The sequence below is a fragment of the Meleagris gallopavo genome, chromosome 11 (genome assembly GCF_000146605.3).
Source record: "Meleagris gallopavo isolate NT-WF06-2002-E0010 breed Aviagen turkey brand Nicholas breeding stock chromosome 11, Turkey_5.1, whole genome shotgun sequence".
NCBI classification, from domain to species: domain Eukaryota; kingdom Metazoa; phylum Chordata; class Aves; order Galliformes; family Phasianidae; genus Meleagris; species Meleagris gallopavo.
Window position 1 is genome coordinate 5,229,447 of NC_015021.2, and position 15,982 is coordinate 5,245,428.

Genomic DNA, 15,982 nt, shown 5'->3' on the forward strand with positions numbered 1-15,982 from the left:
TTTTCTACTATCCCATTGAAACAAGCTGTCATTGTCTGGAGCTTTATGAAAATTATCATTAACCACAAATTGACTGCTCTATTCTGCTTATCCAGTAAACACACTTAACAGCCTCTGACAAGGCTCATTGCTTGCCTACATCTAGTGGAATAACTTCAGTGTGAAAAGAACTGCATAAAAATCAAATTCTTGTCCATCCTTCTGTCACTGTTCACTGTGAAAAAAGCAGTAAGCAGATAGATACAGCTCAGATTAATGCATAAAGTCTCAAAGGCAAAACACTTTTTTAGGCATCAAGAAAGTTCTGCTAATTTTTCTGTTCTTCACACCCAGATGTTATCCAGGAGGGGACCTTGAAAAGAGCTTTACATTCTCTGAGCTCCACGGTGAAAAAATCTGCTATGGGACCATGGATGAAGAAATACAGAGGGTGAGTCAATTAGAAAATCATCTGTGCCATGTGATGCAGGAAGTTCTGTGGCTGGTACAAATACTACAATTTTCCCATAAATAGAAATGAGGAAATTGTTGCTCTAAAACTTGAATGTGTAGCTAATTTGAGTGTGATCTCATAGAGGGTTTTTAAGGAGTTCCTTTTTGTTATTATTTGGTGATTAAGCACAGCTCATGCATCTGAACCTCTTTGTCTATTCACTCTGCTTTAAGCATAGCAGCAGATGCCCTAACAATTCACTCCAGAAGATTCAAGAACAGATTTCTCTCTATTTTGGGGATGTGCAAAGGCTTCCTCAGCTTTCAAAATTCTGCTCATTAATTCTTTGATTGCTGACATATATCTTGCATTCTGATAGCTCACCCATTAACCTAGACAAGCAATGTGCAACCCTTGGCAGAGTTCAGGAATTGTCTTTAGTAAAGTACAGAGAAAGCAATAAAATATCAGGCTTCTTCCTCAAAATTTGAGGTAATAGTGCTACAGTACCCTTTGTTTTCACTGACCAGAAAAAAGGTTGATCCTTGGATTTTTTAGGCGTAATTCTTATTTTTTCAGTTAATGACTTAACGGGAGCTACAGTTTTTTAATGAATAGAGAATCATTAATCACAGATTGTATGTTCAAACAAATTCCACAGACGTTTTTCTTGTTTTAAAGAAAACCCTTTCCTTCCCCTCAGAAATTCCATATTCCACAAAAGGTTTCCCATTACTCAAAGACTAAACAGTGTGTCTCCAAAGGCCTGGACTCAAGGAAAAAAATAACTACATTGCCACAAGCTGTCTAAATTACAAGTGATGTCACTATTAAGATTTGTGCTTCCCCACAAATGAGATAGCCAATGTTCAGGAAAGATTTTTTTGTACATACCACATTGTTTGATATATTGAAGTAAAAATTTTTAGTCAAGGAAAAGCATATTCAAAAATATTTTCCAATATGAATAAATCTTAAAAGTTTGATCTTTGGTTTGTAATCTGTAGCAGACATCCATAAACTGGTAGGAGTTTATAAGATGATTTAATTGTATTGTGTATTTGTGATAAGAACATGGTTAATTGAGTATCATTTAGCATCAGTTAAGGTCGGGCCTTTGGGAGTACTGGAAAGGAAGTGCTTACCTATTTGTCTACTACTTTACAATTTCAACTGAAAAACTGTACAGTCTTTTTCTGGAATCTTGATATTACTACAGGCTTATTTTTCCTAATGTCTGTTTGGAGAAAAAAAAAAGAGGAAAAAAAAAGATTCTGTAAGTCATTACATCCCAGAAAATCCTCCTAAGTCAGTGTCCAAAATGATAGATTTAAAAGGGGAAGACTGTGGGTAAGGCCTTCAATATCAAGCTTGCAAATCAGGTATTTGCAAGTTACCATTTACACCCAACTATCAGTTTTTCCATTCACTGACTGGAAGCATTCTTTAATTGGGGCACTTCAGGTCTAGGCCACAGCCATATTATCCATTCCACTGGTGTTCGTACATGTTGCTCAGTGACTTCTAATAACAATGAGGGTGGCGTTTGAGGTTTAAAAAACCAGGTGTCAAGGGATGTTCATGTGTACACGCGGTGGTGATCCACACGGACATCCCAGCCCTGACAACAGAGGTCTGTCTGTTACCCTGTTCTTTTAGGTCAAATGGAAGTACTGCTGAAAATACGTGGGGAAGCAAAACACCAGCACACCTAACTCTTTTTGCATATTGTAGATCTTACAATCAACAAAATAATGACAGCTGCAATTTTCTAATTTCTTAAATGAATGCAGCTAACACTATCCAGAAAGACAAAGAGCCAGGGTGACGGGGAGCTGGGAAGGGGGAGAGACTACGTGGTTGAGGAAAACAAGCAGTGTAAAAGCTTGAACACAGTCAACTAAAATATAATTACTAAATCAGCCTTGAAAGGAGCGAGTTAAATTACTGAGTGTGCTTGTGATCATTTTCCTAGTTTAAATTACTCTGGTATAAATGAAATAAAATAGGACTTGGACTCTGCTAATTAACCACCCTACCCACAGGTGATAACAATATGTGCCATGTAAGATCTCTGCAAAAGCAAAATTTATACACCTAGAAATGACAAGTGTGCATATTAAAACCATTTTTGCAGTTGACAAGAAAAGTGAAGTCCTTTGATAACTAACAAGGAAAATTATAGGTGGGGGGATGGTATGGAGGAAATTCGGCATACATTTAGTTGTAATGATTTAGACAACATTTCCTTGAACTAGTTCGTTTTAGAAGAGAACAAAGGGTTTGTCCTGCTGGGTAGCTTTTCAGCAGGGATGCCCTGCCTGCCTTATTTTAGAACTGCAGTATTACGTGGTTTCAATTAGTGGTAGCACTTGCAAAACTAGTAACACAGATATTTTGGCGTGAAATCTGACTCCAAGGCATTGAAGGGTACTTAAGATCTACTAAGGGGTAGGTGGAGAAACACAGTGTATTTTAAACTCTGTTGATCATTTGTCATAATGGTCTCATTTCTGAAAAACTCACTGTATTTTTATAGGCTTGGGATTTCATTTTGTCTTTACCTTACTGTTCAGAATTTGCTTTCCACTTATCTAGCATCCTTATTGCCTGTCTCTTTTGTCACCTGGCTCTTACTAGGCCCTTGGCTAAGGTTTTCTTCAGATTTTTAGAACAACCAAGTGTTCTAGTTAAGAATGTTCAAAATGCTGTAGTACTTAAAAAGCATTTACAGAGTCCTCTTCATCTTCAAAGTCCTTTACAAATATGAACTACTATGAGAACAATCCTCTATTGTCAGGAACTGGCTGGTCTAACAGTCCCACTACCCCTCCCTTAATGTTGTGGAGCAATTTCTAAAACATCTTTTTGAGGCAACTGCTAATTCCTTTAATTTTGCAGTCAGGAAAGCTAACTTCTGTTGCTATTCCATGCCAGTGTAAGTGCCTCTCGTAATACATCTGCTGGCAGAAAAAAGCCTGGGTATGATTCCATGAGAGTTCCCACTCCTACTTACTCTAGCTGTCTTGATAGGCAGGTGACATTTTGATGAGCAAAATAACAAATGTCACTGCTGTGGTGATAGACACATACAATATTTCAAATATCCACTAAAAGAAATCCTTAATACAGGAATGAAAGAGGCAACTGCTTGACAAGATTTGAACATGTGTAACTATAATATTTTTAGCAGTAAAGTCAATAATTTGTCTCGCTCTCACCATTTACCATGGTGCTAAAGTAGTTTTTACCAAAGCTTTCCTGTATGCTGTGCTAGTATGGTGATTGTCAATAAATAGCATAGCTGAAAGATTACAGCACAAACATGATAACTTTTTTTTGAGATTCACATTTTTAATTTCCATTTGAGGACTTGCTTCATTTAAGAATTTGTTTGCGTAGTGCTAAAGGTGGTAGATCAGAAAAGACCCTGGTGATTTTTTCCATGTATTTCAACTGCTAGCCTAATTTTGGTATCAAAAATTTTGCTTTAAAATCATGCATATTTAGTTATGTATCATTTTGATGCTTGTGGTAGCTCTTAAGTTGAAACAGAATTTAGTATTCAGATGAATTCAACAGGATGTGTGGGAATGGCACAGAGCTGCACCAGGGATGTTCAGGGGGTGTTAGTAAGTATTTCTTTACTGTGAAGGTGGTCACACTCTAGAACAGGCTTCCTAGAGAGGCAGTTGATGCCCCATGCCTTCCTGTACAATGCCTTCAATGCTTTATACCCACTTTTAATGCTCTCAGTGCTTTTACTTAGCCCTAAAGTGATCAGGCAGTTGGACTAGATCATCTTTGAAGGTGCCTTCCAACTGTTCTGTTTATTCTATTCTATTTGTTCTATTCACTTCACTGCTGAGTTATTCAAATGTCTGGTCAACACTGTTTATTTTTTTAAATGTCTACCTCAGCCTTGCTTGCACAGTCATCTAGTCTCAGTCTTATCCACAATGAGAAGCAGCAGTTCTCTTCTGGTCCATGTAACAGACATGTTTGGAGAATATAGATGAGCAGTTGAGCCACTGTGATGAAATTCAGGGGAAGTATGTTGTTCATTCGGTTTACAGGCAGAATACCAAATTTACCCCACAATTCTTCAAAATCTCTGCAATGAGAGAGTCTTATTTTGATAACAGTTTTTACATGGCAGGTAATCCACAATGATCCACAATCATACAAGCAGGCATTCGCCAGTTTTATTGAAACTGCTTAACAGCTTTGTTGCGATTCTAGGAATAAAGATGCTCACATTTCACTGACTTTAGAGCAGGTTTAATGCGCTGTGCCATTTGCTACCATCCTTATGTGCTTATTTTGTGTCTGTGATCAATACATGTATTAATGCTAATATAACACTTACAGAGTTCCCCAGATGTAGATGTGGCCCCTTAATCCTTCCCTGTTCTGCTGGGGATAATCATTTTTACAACATGAGATCACTTGCACCAGTGAAGTGCATTTTAACACCTTTTGCTGTTATCTGTGTGAACTGATGATCCTAATAGAATCCCAGCTGTGCATTCAAACTTTATTTCCTAGGTTAATCAGGCTAAAAGACAGTTAACTAAGTTTTCTCAAGGGGGGCCTCCTTTAACATAAAAAAAAAAAAAGATGCTGCAGGAATTGTTCATCACCAGAAATTTTGCTCAATGAGTAAAGAAAGGCGGCAACACTGAAAAGAAAGGGTGTTTTTGTCTTATAGTGGACAGCATGACATGCAGGAGGAAAGAAAAAAAAAAAAGGAAAAAAGAAATATTTTCTGAACAAAGAAGTCAGGTCAGTTCCCTTCTTTTTTGATCTTTAATCCCTTCTCTCCCAAGTAGAATGGCAAAGGAGCCCTTCTCTCTTTCTAATAAATAGCTAGCAAAGGCAGGCATTCAGTGCTACTTCCCTTTGATCAGCACAAAGCTGTCAGCTCCTGCCGTTTTGTTTTTTTCTACCAGCTCTTGTTCCTGGTTAAAAGTGGAAGTAATACCCCCTGAAAGAAATACCCTAGGTGTCCTGCAAATCATCAATCCTATTTTTTTTCTCGTTGTCTTTCTGTAGCCCACCCTCCTGGCCTGAACAACCTCCTTACTAACACCCCTCTTCCTCTTTCCACCCTTTTTCCAGAATACCAGTTTCATTTGATACTCAATTCAGTGTGCCAGTCTGACCTACTGGGACCTTGCTGTCTGAGACTCTACCACTACGCAGACAGGGGAAACCCTCCTTCCAGCTATAAATGATGTTTACCTCCAGACATTTATCTTTCTGTAAAGGAATATACAAATACTTCACAGAAACAGCAAAGGGAAATTACATTTTAATAATTTATAATAAAGCTCAAGCTTTAAAAATAATAATAATACTAAAAAGAAAATATTCTATGTCGTGCTTGACCGACTCTCTGAGATCCCGTTTTGCTCCAGTCCTTAGCTTGCTGCATTTCAGACCACATCATTGCATCTTAGCAGTAAACAGTTTGCAAATGTTGCTGCTTTCTGACAGGTCACTCGGCACATTTTAAAGCAGGTTCCTTGTTTACCATGGAGATTACCTGCAGTCTGCATTTCTGCTCGTCGCAATATCAGAACCTGATATACAGTTTGCAAACATTATGCAAAGGAAATAATTCACAAAGGCAAACAATTATAATCAAGTGTAGAACACGAGCCTGGCTTGTAATAGGAGAGCAGGGCAGAGGCTTTAGTGTGTGTGTATGTGTAAAAGGGTTGAGGGGGAGAATGGAGGAGCAAGGAAAAGAGACTGTATAAAAGATCAGTATTCTGAGACAATGCCACATCCTTTGTGACCTGTAATGATGCTTAAATACCTCTGCCATTTTCCTGTGGTGATGGCTGCACCGGGTGCTTTCTGTGTGCCTGTAGAGATATGTTTTTCAAAAAGCAGGATGGAGTGAATGCTGCTCGTTGTTCTGGCTGCAAAATGTCAAACTGCAGTGGAAAGAAATACAGCATTGCAGTGGTGGTGCACTGAGGCCCCCGGTAGGAAAGCAGGAGCTATTAAGTGGAAAATTCCTGCAGAGGACGTGTTTCCATTTCTAATGCGAAGAAAGAGGGTGTTGTTTGAGGCTGGCAGGTCTGTGGAAAATACAGAAAACACAGGGAAGATGAGAAAATGACCTCATTGAACTCTGAGAACTTAAGCAAACAAACAGCTTCGGCCAACATACCACATTCTTGCAGTGCTTCTGCCCAAACAACAAATTGACCTATAAGTTATATAATCCCCCACCAGCCCCCGTGCCCCATGTAACCATGGGGAGGGGGAGGGGGTTTCTCTGCAAGGCAAGCAAGTGAGGGAGATGGCAGTAAATTCTGCTCTGCTGGGAAAAAATATGTCGGGGTGAGCTGACTGCACCCCACAGCTCCACCTCTGCACCCCAAATGTTGTACTCACATGAGATTTAATTGCGCTTTGAATACCAGCAGAATGATGGCACTAGTTGTTTATTATAGTATGAACTATTTCAGTACAGCATAAATTTTCCATTTCAAAGGATCCCAAATGCCTGCGGGGAAGGGACTAGGTTTTGTGAGCAGAGGGTGGCCTCTGCACAAGTTGGTGGGGGTTTCTTCTGAGCAGTAGTTAAAGCTGCATTCTTTGAACCTGGTTAGGAGGGCTCGGGGGAGCATGTTTAGGGTCTGTGTTTTCCCCTGTAGAGGCCTCCTGTAGTGATGGTTTGGAATGCCTCAGCTACCATTTTATGTCAACTGAACAAATCCTAGTGTAAAAATGCAGAGGCTAACCAAAGGCCACGGGCTCGGCGCTTGTTGTTGTTGCTCCACATAGCTGCAGAAAAGGAAGATGTATGCCCCCATCCCCAGCAGCTGAGTGTGCTGAAAGGTTTGATTCATTGCACAGATCCTTTCCTCGCTCTACTTCCAATAACTAATTAATTGAACATAACAGAAAGAAAGTTATTAATTGACAGAACAGCAGATAGACTATAATTCTTAGTTTACAGTAACATTACTTACAGATCAGAAAAGGGCTTTTCTATTAACCAAGAGTAACTTTGCTGTAGAAACATATTTATTGCTACCATATTAACAACGTATGCTTTCAGTGTTGTTTTTTTTTTCCTGTTTACACTGTTACAATCCTGTTGTCTCGCAGTTTAATGCACAGCCAAAAGATGCTGTACTGTCCAGCAATTTGCATGGAGTTTGTCAGTGATGTCAGTTTTGAAAAGTCCTTGAAACTTTAAATAATGCATGATGCTTTAAAGAGAATAAATATAAACATGATAAAGTAATCTTGAAGGTGAGTTGTTCAGGCATATGCATAGGAACGAGGGACGTTCAAATACTGCTAGCAAAGAAAAAGCAACAAACACAAGTCACAAGATGCATTCAAATTTCATGTAAGCTGCTGTCCTGATCCAGTGATTTGGTGTATCCTGCTGTTAGATGAGAGACTGCTGTCCGTGAATGCACTAAGTATAATTCAGAAAACCCCTGCAGCTGTAAGGAGCTGACTGGATTCAACACTCAGCTTCCTTCACCAGTACACTTCATAACAAGATAAAGAGAATAAAAAATGGGTAAGGAGAACCAAGTGAGAAATCTCAGACTTTGTCCAAATATGCAAAGCTTTCCTCTTGGAGGATTTGTAAAATGTGATTAAATCGTCCTTTTTTTTTTTTTTTTCCTTTCCAGCTTGACATCTCTCTGAATACCCAAAGCACAAGGGAAAATGACAGAGTTACGTACTAGAAAACAAATATCAGTACGTGCAAGACTTTGTGCATTATTTTGCAAGCACACTTGTTTGGATAAAGATTAAGAAAGGTAAGTGAAATCTGACTAAATTGAACAGAAGCTCTCCCACACCATCTGAGTATCTCTTTTCAGGGCACCAGATACCATTTTCGGGCACGGAGGAGACACTGTTTTAGTGTTACAAATGGGAAATAATTCTAACTTATGCAGCTCAGATCTGAAATCAAATTTGCCCAGAATCCAGCACTCCTTCAGAATGTTTAACCCAAAATGCCTGCATTCCCTGCAGCACAATGGCCAAAAGACGTTTGGGATCTCCAGTGTTGTCTCATTCCCTTTCTGGAAATGTTTAACCAGGGCAAACTATATAGTGCGGCATTTCTGCATGATGCCATGGATTCTGTTTCTCTTTTCCTTGTGCTGTGTAACTAAGGGGCACTGTAAGGGGCGCATAACTTACAGACGAGAACAGCTTTCTCCTCCACACTCTGACAGGAAATAAAAAGCTCCCAAAAAACTTGAGAGAAAAACAAACTTTGTGAATGACAAATAGAAGCAGTGCCAAAACAAAAGAGTTTCCTGTATCTCATAAAAGGGAAAAGGCAATTTTTTGCTCATTTTGTTTCTTCCCGTTTTTTTGCAAATGGCAAGAAACAAAACAAGGTAAGGAGTGCCTCATGTATTGTTAGGATTCTGGAGTTTAGTACCCATTGCAGAATTAATTATTCTGAGTGCAGAACTTTGGTTACAATTTCCCTCTGCATTTTGTAGGTTGTTTTCTACATAGCAGACTGAACTCGTATCAGAGCTTCTGTTTTGAGTTCAATTTAGAAAGTTTAGATATCTAAAGAAATTGCTTAAACAAAAATGTAGATAAGTCTGGTACAAACCTCTGCCAGGCAGAGTGCAGGAAAGCCATGTTTGGCTTTTGCCAATGCACCTCAGTGCTGCCTTGAAGCATAAATGATGGTAAGAGAATAAACCAAAATTTTATGCTTCTTGAGTTGCCCTTCTTTGCCTCACAGAATCAAATGACATGGAGCAAAAGAGCACAGAAATCGTAGATCAGGATTTTATGTCTTTTTTATTTGAAAACATTATTTTCATCAGGAAGTCTCATGCAAATGGTGCCAGCACTGTGGTTGGGAAATGTGAACTAGTGGTTAGCACTCCCAGGTTACCTTCAGCACCATCCACTTGTTCTGATCATAGTGAAAATAGGACCCTTGGCTTCTGCCCTTTGATAGAAGACCTAAATTCTTTTCCCTAGATTTCTTATTGCTGATCATGTGGATCTGGTTTTCTACTTGCTATGAATTTTAGAGTTTGAAGAAAGCTTTGAGATAATGGGCTGTGGAAGACAGAAGAGTGAACCAGTCTCCTTCCTTGTTCTTCAGTTCAGACGATCATTAGTTTGGACAACTGGAGGATGGAGATCCCAGGACTTACTGAAAGAGTAAGTTTGCTGTTTTATATGAATGCAGAAAGCCTGGTAGTCAGTGTCTTTGTACTGAGGCAGAAACAAACAAAAAAAAGAAATGTTACAGTAGCATGTATACACAGGGTTTACATGGATAAAATGTTTGTAATCTACCTCTGCACTGATCAGATGAAGACTTGTAGTCTGTCACAGGAGCCATTGCCCAGGATGCCATTCCTCCTTTGGAGTCACAGAAGGCAGTAAGAGTAATCAGGTGTTTAGAAACCATGATTTGGGAAAGCACTGTTCAGTCTACAGAAAGGAAAAGACAGGGCTTTGAAATGTTTGGAGGACAACTGCAAAAGAGGAAGTAATCTTTGTTTTCCATGTCCATTGGAATTAGAAATGGCTAATTTATCTTGGGCAGTAAGAAAAAATTATGTTGAGTGATAGGAGAATGTACATATACAAAACAAAAAGCAGATCTACCACATAGCAAAATAAATGCATAAACCAAGATGTGGATCAGTTTCTGCTTTGAAAAATATTTGACTTAAACAGGGCCTGAGTGCTGCTCAGCTAGGTTTAGCTCAACTAGGTGCTGCTAGCAGGCCACTTGAGGAAAAGCATGGTGGCAGCCAAGGACCAATAGCTGAGAGTAATGGTGTGATGGAGAGGTTTGGAATGGTTTGGACCTCAAAATTGTTCCCGATTTCTTGAAGGATCTAAGTCACAGTAGAACTCTAGAGATATATAGATATAGATTTTTCTTACAGCAGTTGATCTGGCAATGAAGAGAGTTTGATTAGATTTTCTGCAGACAGAGTTGTTGGCAGTCCATAAGCCTGATAATTAAAATGGAAACACAGTTAAAATTTGTTTCCTCTATTGTCAGTTATTTTCAATAGAACTTCATCCAAGTATACACTGGTAAAATTGTGTGAGAGTAAGGCAACACAAACCTGTGTCAAGATCAATCAACCTCATGATTTCTCCTATCTAAGTCTTAAGGAATGTTCCTTGAAGATCTTTATTTTCTATAGTGTGTATTACTAAAAGAAGTCAATGTTCAGGGAGAAGCAGTAAGAGAGGCTTTTAATATACTTCATTTTCTGCTTTAAATTGTAATTCACATAAGTATTGAGTATGTTCCAACCAGAATGGTGGGAATGTTGCCTGGTGTTACTAACTAACGTATTCAGTTCCATAAGCCCCTCACCACATAGAAGCTAATTGCAAGGATTAGAGTACACCAACACACTTAAGCTCCACTCCTGTGGGTTTGGGGAGAAACAACACATTTCAACATTCCAGCTACAGTTCCCCTGGCAACGTACATAACAACAACTCACTAAAAACTGTGGATTTCTGTTTTCTTAACCCTTAGAACATTGACTGAATGAATACTTCATTGAGGAAACAGTTCAGTCAACCAGATATAGTCAAATACTCTTGAATCCATCAGTCCTTTTCTCCTTAAAAAAAAAAAACACAAAAGCAGTTGAATTCCATGTCAAACTGATCTCCTCCCCTAGCATTAAAGTGTTTAACTCAAACAAATGTGCATACCATTAGCAAACCTCACCTAAAGGTCTGCATGAAAAGACTTAAAAAAAAATATATCAATATCTAAGATCACTATAAAGTTCCTAGACATCAAAGGACACACAGAAAAATACACAATGAATTTCACAAAGCACATAGATACTCATAAGAGATGAAACAAAACAAAATTAGCATTTATGTATAAAACACAATATTTTCCTATCAGTTATTATAACAATGATAATGCCTATAGCAACTTTACAATTCCTTTGAGAATTTCAAATACTTCATAAATATTAGCTAATACCTTGCAATAATATATACACCATTGTTGTGAAATACACGAGATTTGCTCCAGAATTTGTTCCACTGCCCAATGAACTAGAATCTCTTGTGATGGAATCACATCTGCTACTTAGCAGTGGCTGTTCCTATCACATAAAGGAGCCACCAGCTAAATGCATGTGCAGGATGTTGGAAGTCACCAGACCTCACCTGAACCTCACAAAGAGCTGCTGTAGATTTTGGGTTGTCAATAGCAGGCAGAATTAATGAACGCACGTGGCCATAGTTCTTAGTGGCTGCAAGCACCACTGGTATTTTAAGATAATAGTTTGATCCCTGGTATTTTTCTCAGGAGTCTGCATTTGTGTAAGCATTTAAGAATGATATCTCCTGGAAAGTTTTAGGCTGTGGTGGGGGAGGTGGTGGCAGTGGTATAGTAGTTTTCTGAAGAGAGACTACCTTGCTTCCTCAGAATGCAAGAATTGACCTGATGAGGTTCTTAGAGAGCAAGAGAAGACATCTACCTATATCAAACATATGACTGTTCCCAGTGCACTAGTGCACACTTACTTACACAAAGGAAGAGTTGAAGGCTGCAAAACTAAATCACAGATCAAAAAGATGTCAGTGCACTTTGAAGCAATTACCTTTCATAACCTGGATTTTCTCCCTTTCCCTCCATAAGCTTTATTTTTTTTCTTAAAAGGAGTCGATGTGATCTTCCCTTAGATCTTCCATCCCATGATGAAAACCATTGCCTCATTTTGTAGCTTTGAACAGATACAAGAAAGAGTAAGTACACCTGCAAAATTGTTTAAAGTTCTTTAGCCAGAAACTTTTAATGCTCCATCACTATACCATTGCTTTCAATCCATGGAGACAGTGTTCCCTTGCTGCTTTGCAGCAACTCCTACTGTAAATCACTGGGAAGCAGACTTTCCCCCCCTTCACCCTCAGGCTTAGTACACAACAGTTTGCTAAAGATTATGCAGCATCCTTACTAACGTGTGGTTGCCAGGGCACCCTTGTTCCCTAGCCAACTACTGTGCTAAGGCTTCACTGGCAACCATCCAGCTGTGTTTTACTGGGGAACCTTTGCAGCAGTCAAGGGCATGTTTTCACAATTTACTGGAGAAGTCAGTCTGTTTGTTTCTTTTCTCCTAAAGGCCCTAAGCGTTTGGGAAGGCAGAAACTTTTTGTAGATGACTGTAAGATAGTGGATGTCTTTTCTCCCTTTTATCTACAAAAAATAAAAATAAAAAACAATTTTTGTTACAGTGGGCTTGGGCTTTGCATTAACCCAGCCATTACGGACCATAGACATACCAGTGTGGCACTGTGTCAGGACCAACACAGGCACAGAGCCACGCTGACATGGCAGTACCTTCCAGAGCTATGCTGGTAACTGGTTAGATTTGTTCTGCGCAATGTGGAGTTACTCTCTTGGTTGGAAGGAGAGAGGGCATCCTAGGGTGTGTTGCTGTTGATAATACTTCATTTCTCTCAAGATTTTAGAGCATCACTGCAATGCAAATCCCAGCTAACATTGTTTTTAATTTCGATTAATTAATTTCGGTTTTCTTAGGTTAATAGCATGTAAAATGGAATGAATAAGATGACGCTATCTAGTGATGAAAACAGGCTTAATCTGCAATTTGTGTTGGTGACACCCAGAGTTACTATGTCAAGGCCAATTCCAGGCTGCACTTCTGCTAGATGGCTTGAACAGCCTTCAGTTACAGCTGACTGCGGATTCCATGGTGCCAAGCATCAGGCACAAACTGTTGCCATTGCAATAGCACATGTCCCTAGAGAGCCCCAGGCCAGCAGATGGGCTGAAGCAGGCAGAGAGAGGGTCACAGCAAGAGAACAGCTTGACTGATCAATATTGCTTTTGCCATGGGTCTTCTGTTGACTAAAGCCTCCAGGCTGTCACTGATATTGAATTTCTCAGTACCAGGAGACTTAAAGATGTGCACTGGTGTCCATAGCACTCTTTCAAAGTGACTTTGTAGTACTATTCGTGCAATAAGGGCCAGATAAAGCAAGTGGTGTGTGAGATGTAATATTTATGGGGTTTTTTATTCCTTCTTTCTCCAAAGTAGGAAAAGGTTCCACACATTGAAGTAAGGATAATTTAGTCAAAAAACATCAATGAAAGATAGATGTCATTGTCGCTTCAACTCTCATTGGTACACTCAACAACTGTGGTCAGTCCTTCATCTGAAAATTAATCCAACCTAACATATGTAGGTTAGATGTATTAGAACCAGAAATGGGAAAGGGCAAAGAAATTTTCCATTTTTAGTTCCTTTATTTTTAGTCCCTTTATTTTTCATGGCTTCAAGCTGCATCAGGGGAGATTTAGGCTGGATGTTAGGAAATACTACTTTTCTGAAAGAGTGGTCAAGCACTGGAATGGGCTGCCCAGGGAGGTGGTTGAGTCACTGACCCTGGAGGTGTTCAAGGAATGGTTGGATTTTGTGTTGAGGGACATGGTTTAGCGAGTACTATTGGTGATAGGTGGATGGTTGGATTGGACAATCTTGAAGGTCCTTGGTGATTCTGTGATTCTGTGAAAGGAGAAGAAACAGAGCCCTGTGTTTAAGAACAGGAGAGCTGCGCAAATCCAAATTTTGGACAGCTCTTTTTAAAACTTCAGGCAATTTGTTACAATGGTATCTATACAACATTTGACTATACATTTAGCAGCCATACTACTCAGGTGTTAGCTTACACTCTGGTTATAGGTTGGGAAAAGCCAAACAGGTTATCTAGACTGTGGAGGTCAAGTCAAATTAAAGATCAGATCATATTTAAGGCTTCTCCTTGCAGGATGGGTAAACCTTGCTTAAATCATTATTCTGCGACTGTAAGCATACCTGCCAAGGCTAGGACAGATGGAAAGCAAGTCTAGATCCCAAAGTGGAGTGGATTAGAAGGTGTGACTGATAGCTAGTGAGAGAAGCTTTAACATAGACTAGGCAGTGTATCAAGTGAACTCAAAGTGATAAACATTACAAGAGCAGAAGTAGAGATATTGCATTTTAAGTCGTTTATGTCTCATGTGTGATATATAATAGAAGTGGCTGATCCCAAAGACATATGTCAGCTAGTTAAAAGGATTAAGACATATACATAAAATGCTGTTCAGTCAATACATTAAAAAAATATATTACATATACATCTTATAATCTGTTATATACACACACACACATATATATGTATATACATATACATCTGATAGTACCTGAACTGTTAACACCTAGTCTTGTTAGGGAAAAGAACATTATATTTGCAATTAATTAGGTCTCAAAATAAATAAAACCACAGTGTCTATAGTATAAAGTAAATACATAAGAAACTGGAAAAGTAATGTAATATCAAAAGAAAAGATGCCATATGAATTCTGCAGGCCTTACGTTGATACTACCCAAGAAGTCTTGATCATCAGTATTCAGATCTCAGTGTTTCACCTATAGCTTTATCTTTTCAAACCTTGGAGGATGGGGAACAAACTGGCAAATGAGAATTTGACTTTCAGTGTGTGAAAGAAGAGTGTGTAGCTCCCCATGTAGTCCCACAGGACATGCGGAATTCAGTTACTTGCTCTGCACAACCTTTCACTGGAGGAATGTATAGGAAGTATCTGTGATATTAATTAAGACTCGAAAGTGCCCCTTTGGCATTTCTAACTAAACTAAACATATTTTATTCCCAAAGTGATGGAAAGAGCTGTATTTCTCAACTTAGAGAAAAGGGGGATTAAAAAGGCAACTTGGTTGGGTTAAAATAGGTTTTAAAAATGAGACAAAAAGTATTTCACTTCAGTGCCAACAAGGGTCCAAACTAAGGAATAACCAAGTTTGCTCAATCTAAGGAAAAAATAATAGATATTTAGCTAGACTGTTGTCTCACTTACTTAATACGGTGAGATATTTGAAAAATTGGTAGCAATTTTCATGAAACAAATGAAAATTTTCACTTTTTTGTCACAAAAATATGAAAATATTATATGCAATATAAGAGCTCAATAGAACCTATAATAATAGCACCGAGTTTTGCCAAAAGAAGGACAGGTATAACTGAGACTTAATATTTTTCAGACTGTATCTACATTTTTACCAAGTTCATTTTGCATAGACCTTGTAAGATTAGCAAAAAGCATTAAAGATATATTAAAAGACTATCTGGAAAGACCTGCATAACTTATGTTGTTGGTAGTGAAAAGTAACACAAATAATACAAAATGTACAAATAACTGTTATCCCACCTGCTATATCTAAATTTGTCTATGTATGGTTTTTGGAAATACTATTGTCTGGTTACCATTCAGCTGTCTTTATGCTTTAATATGCCCGGTCTTCTAAGGTTGAGGTTCAATTCAAGTTCATAGGAAGCAAGTCAACTGACCTTTTCATTTGTTAGCTCTAATATAAATTGCATCATTTTCTGAGAGAAAACTTGAAAATCTTGTGGCATTATTCTATGAGATGTCAAGCACCTTCAGATGCAGCAGAAGCCAATGCCCTGTATGGCGTGTCTGAGTCATGAATGATTTGC

General features: G+C 38.7%; 1 long non-coding RNA gene across 2 annotated transcripts in view; it reads left to right on the forward strand.

Moving 5' to 3' along the window:
- Window positions 1-15,982, forward strand: part of LOC104912568 — a 22,137-nt gene continuing 6,155 nt past the window's right edge. Inside the window, exons 1-4 of one of the 2 annotated variants that reach the window (XR_004160937.1) lie at window positions 3-430; window positions 8,107-8,238; window positions 9,493-9,625; window positions 12,126-12,211. This is a non-coding gene — a long non-coding RNA (uncharacterized LOC104912568). Of the gene's footprint in view, window positions 431-8,106; window positions 8,239-9,492; window positions 12,212-15,982 lie in introns of both variants that reach the window. The other variant, XR_004160936.1, reaches the window with a different exon arrangement.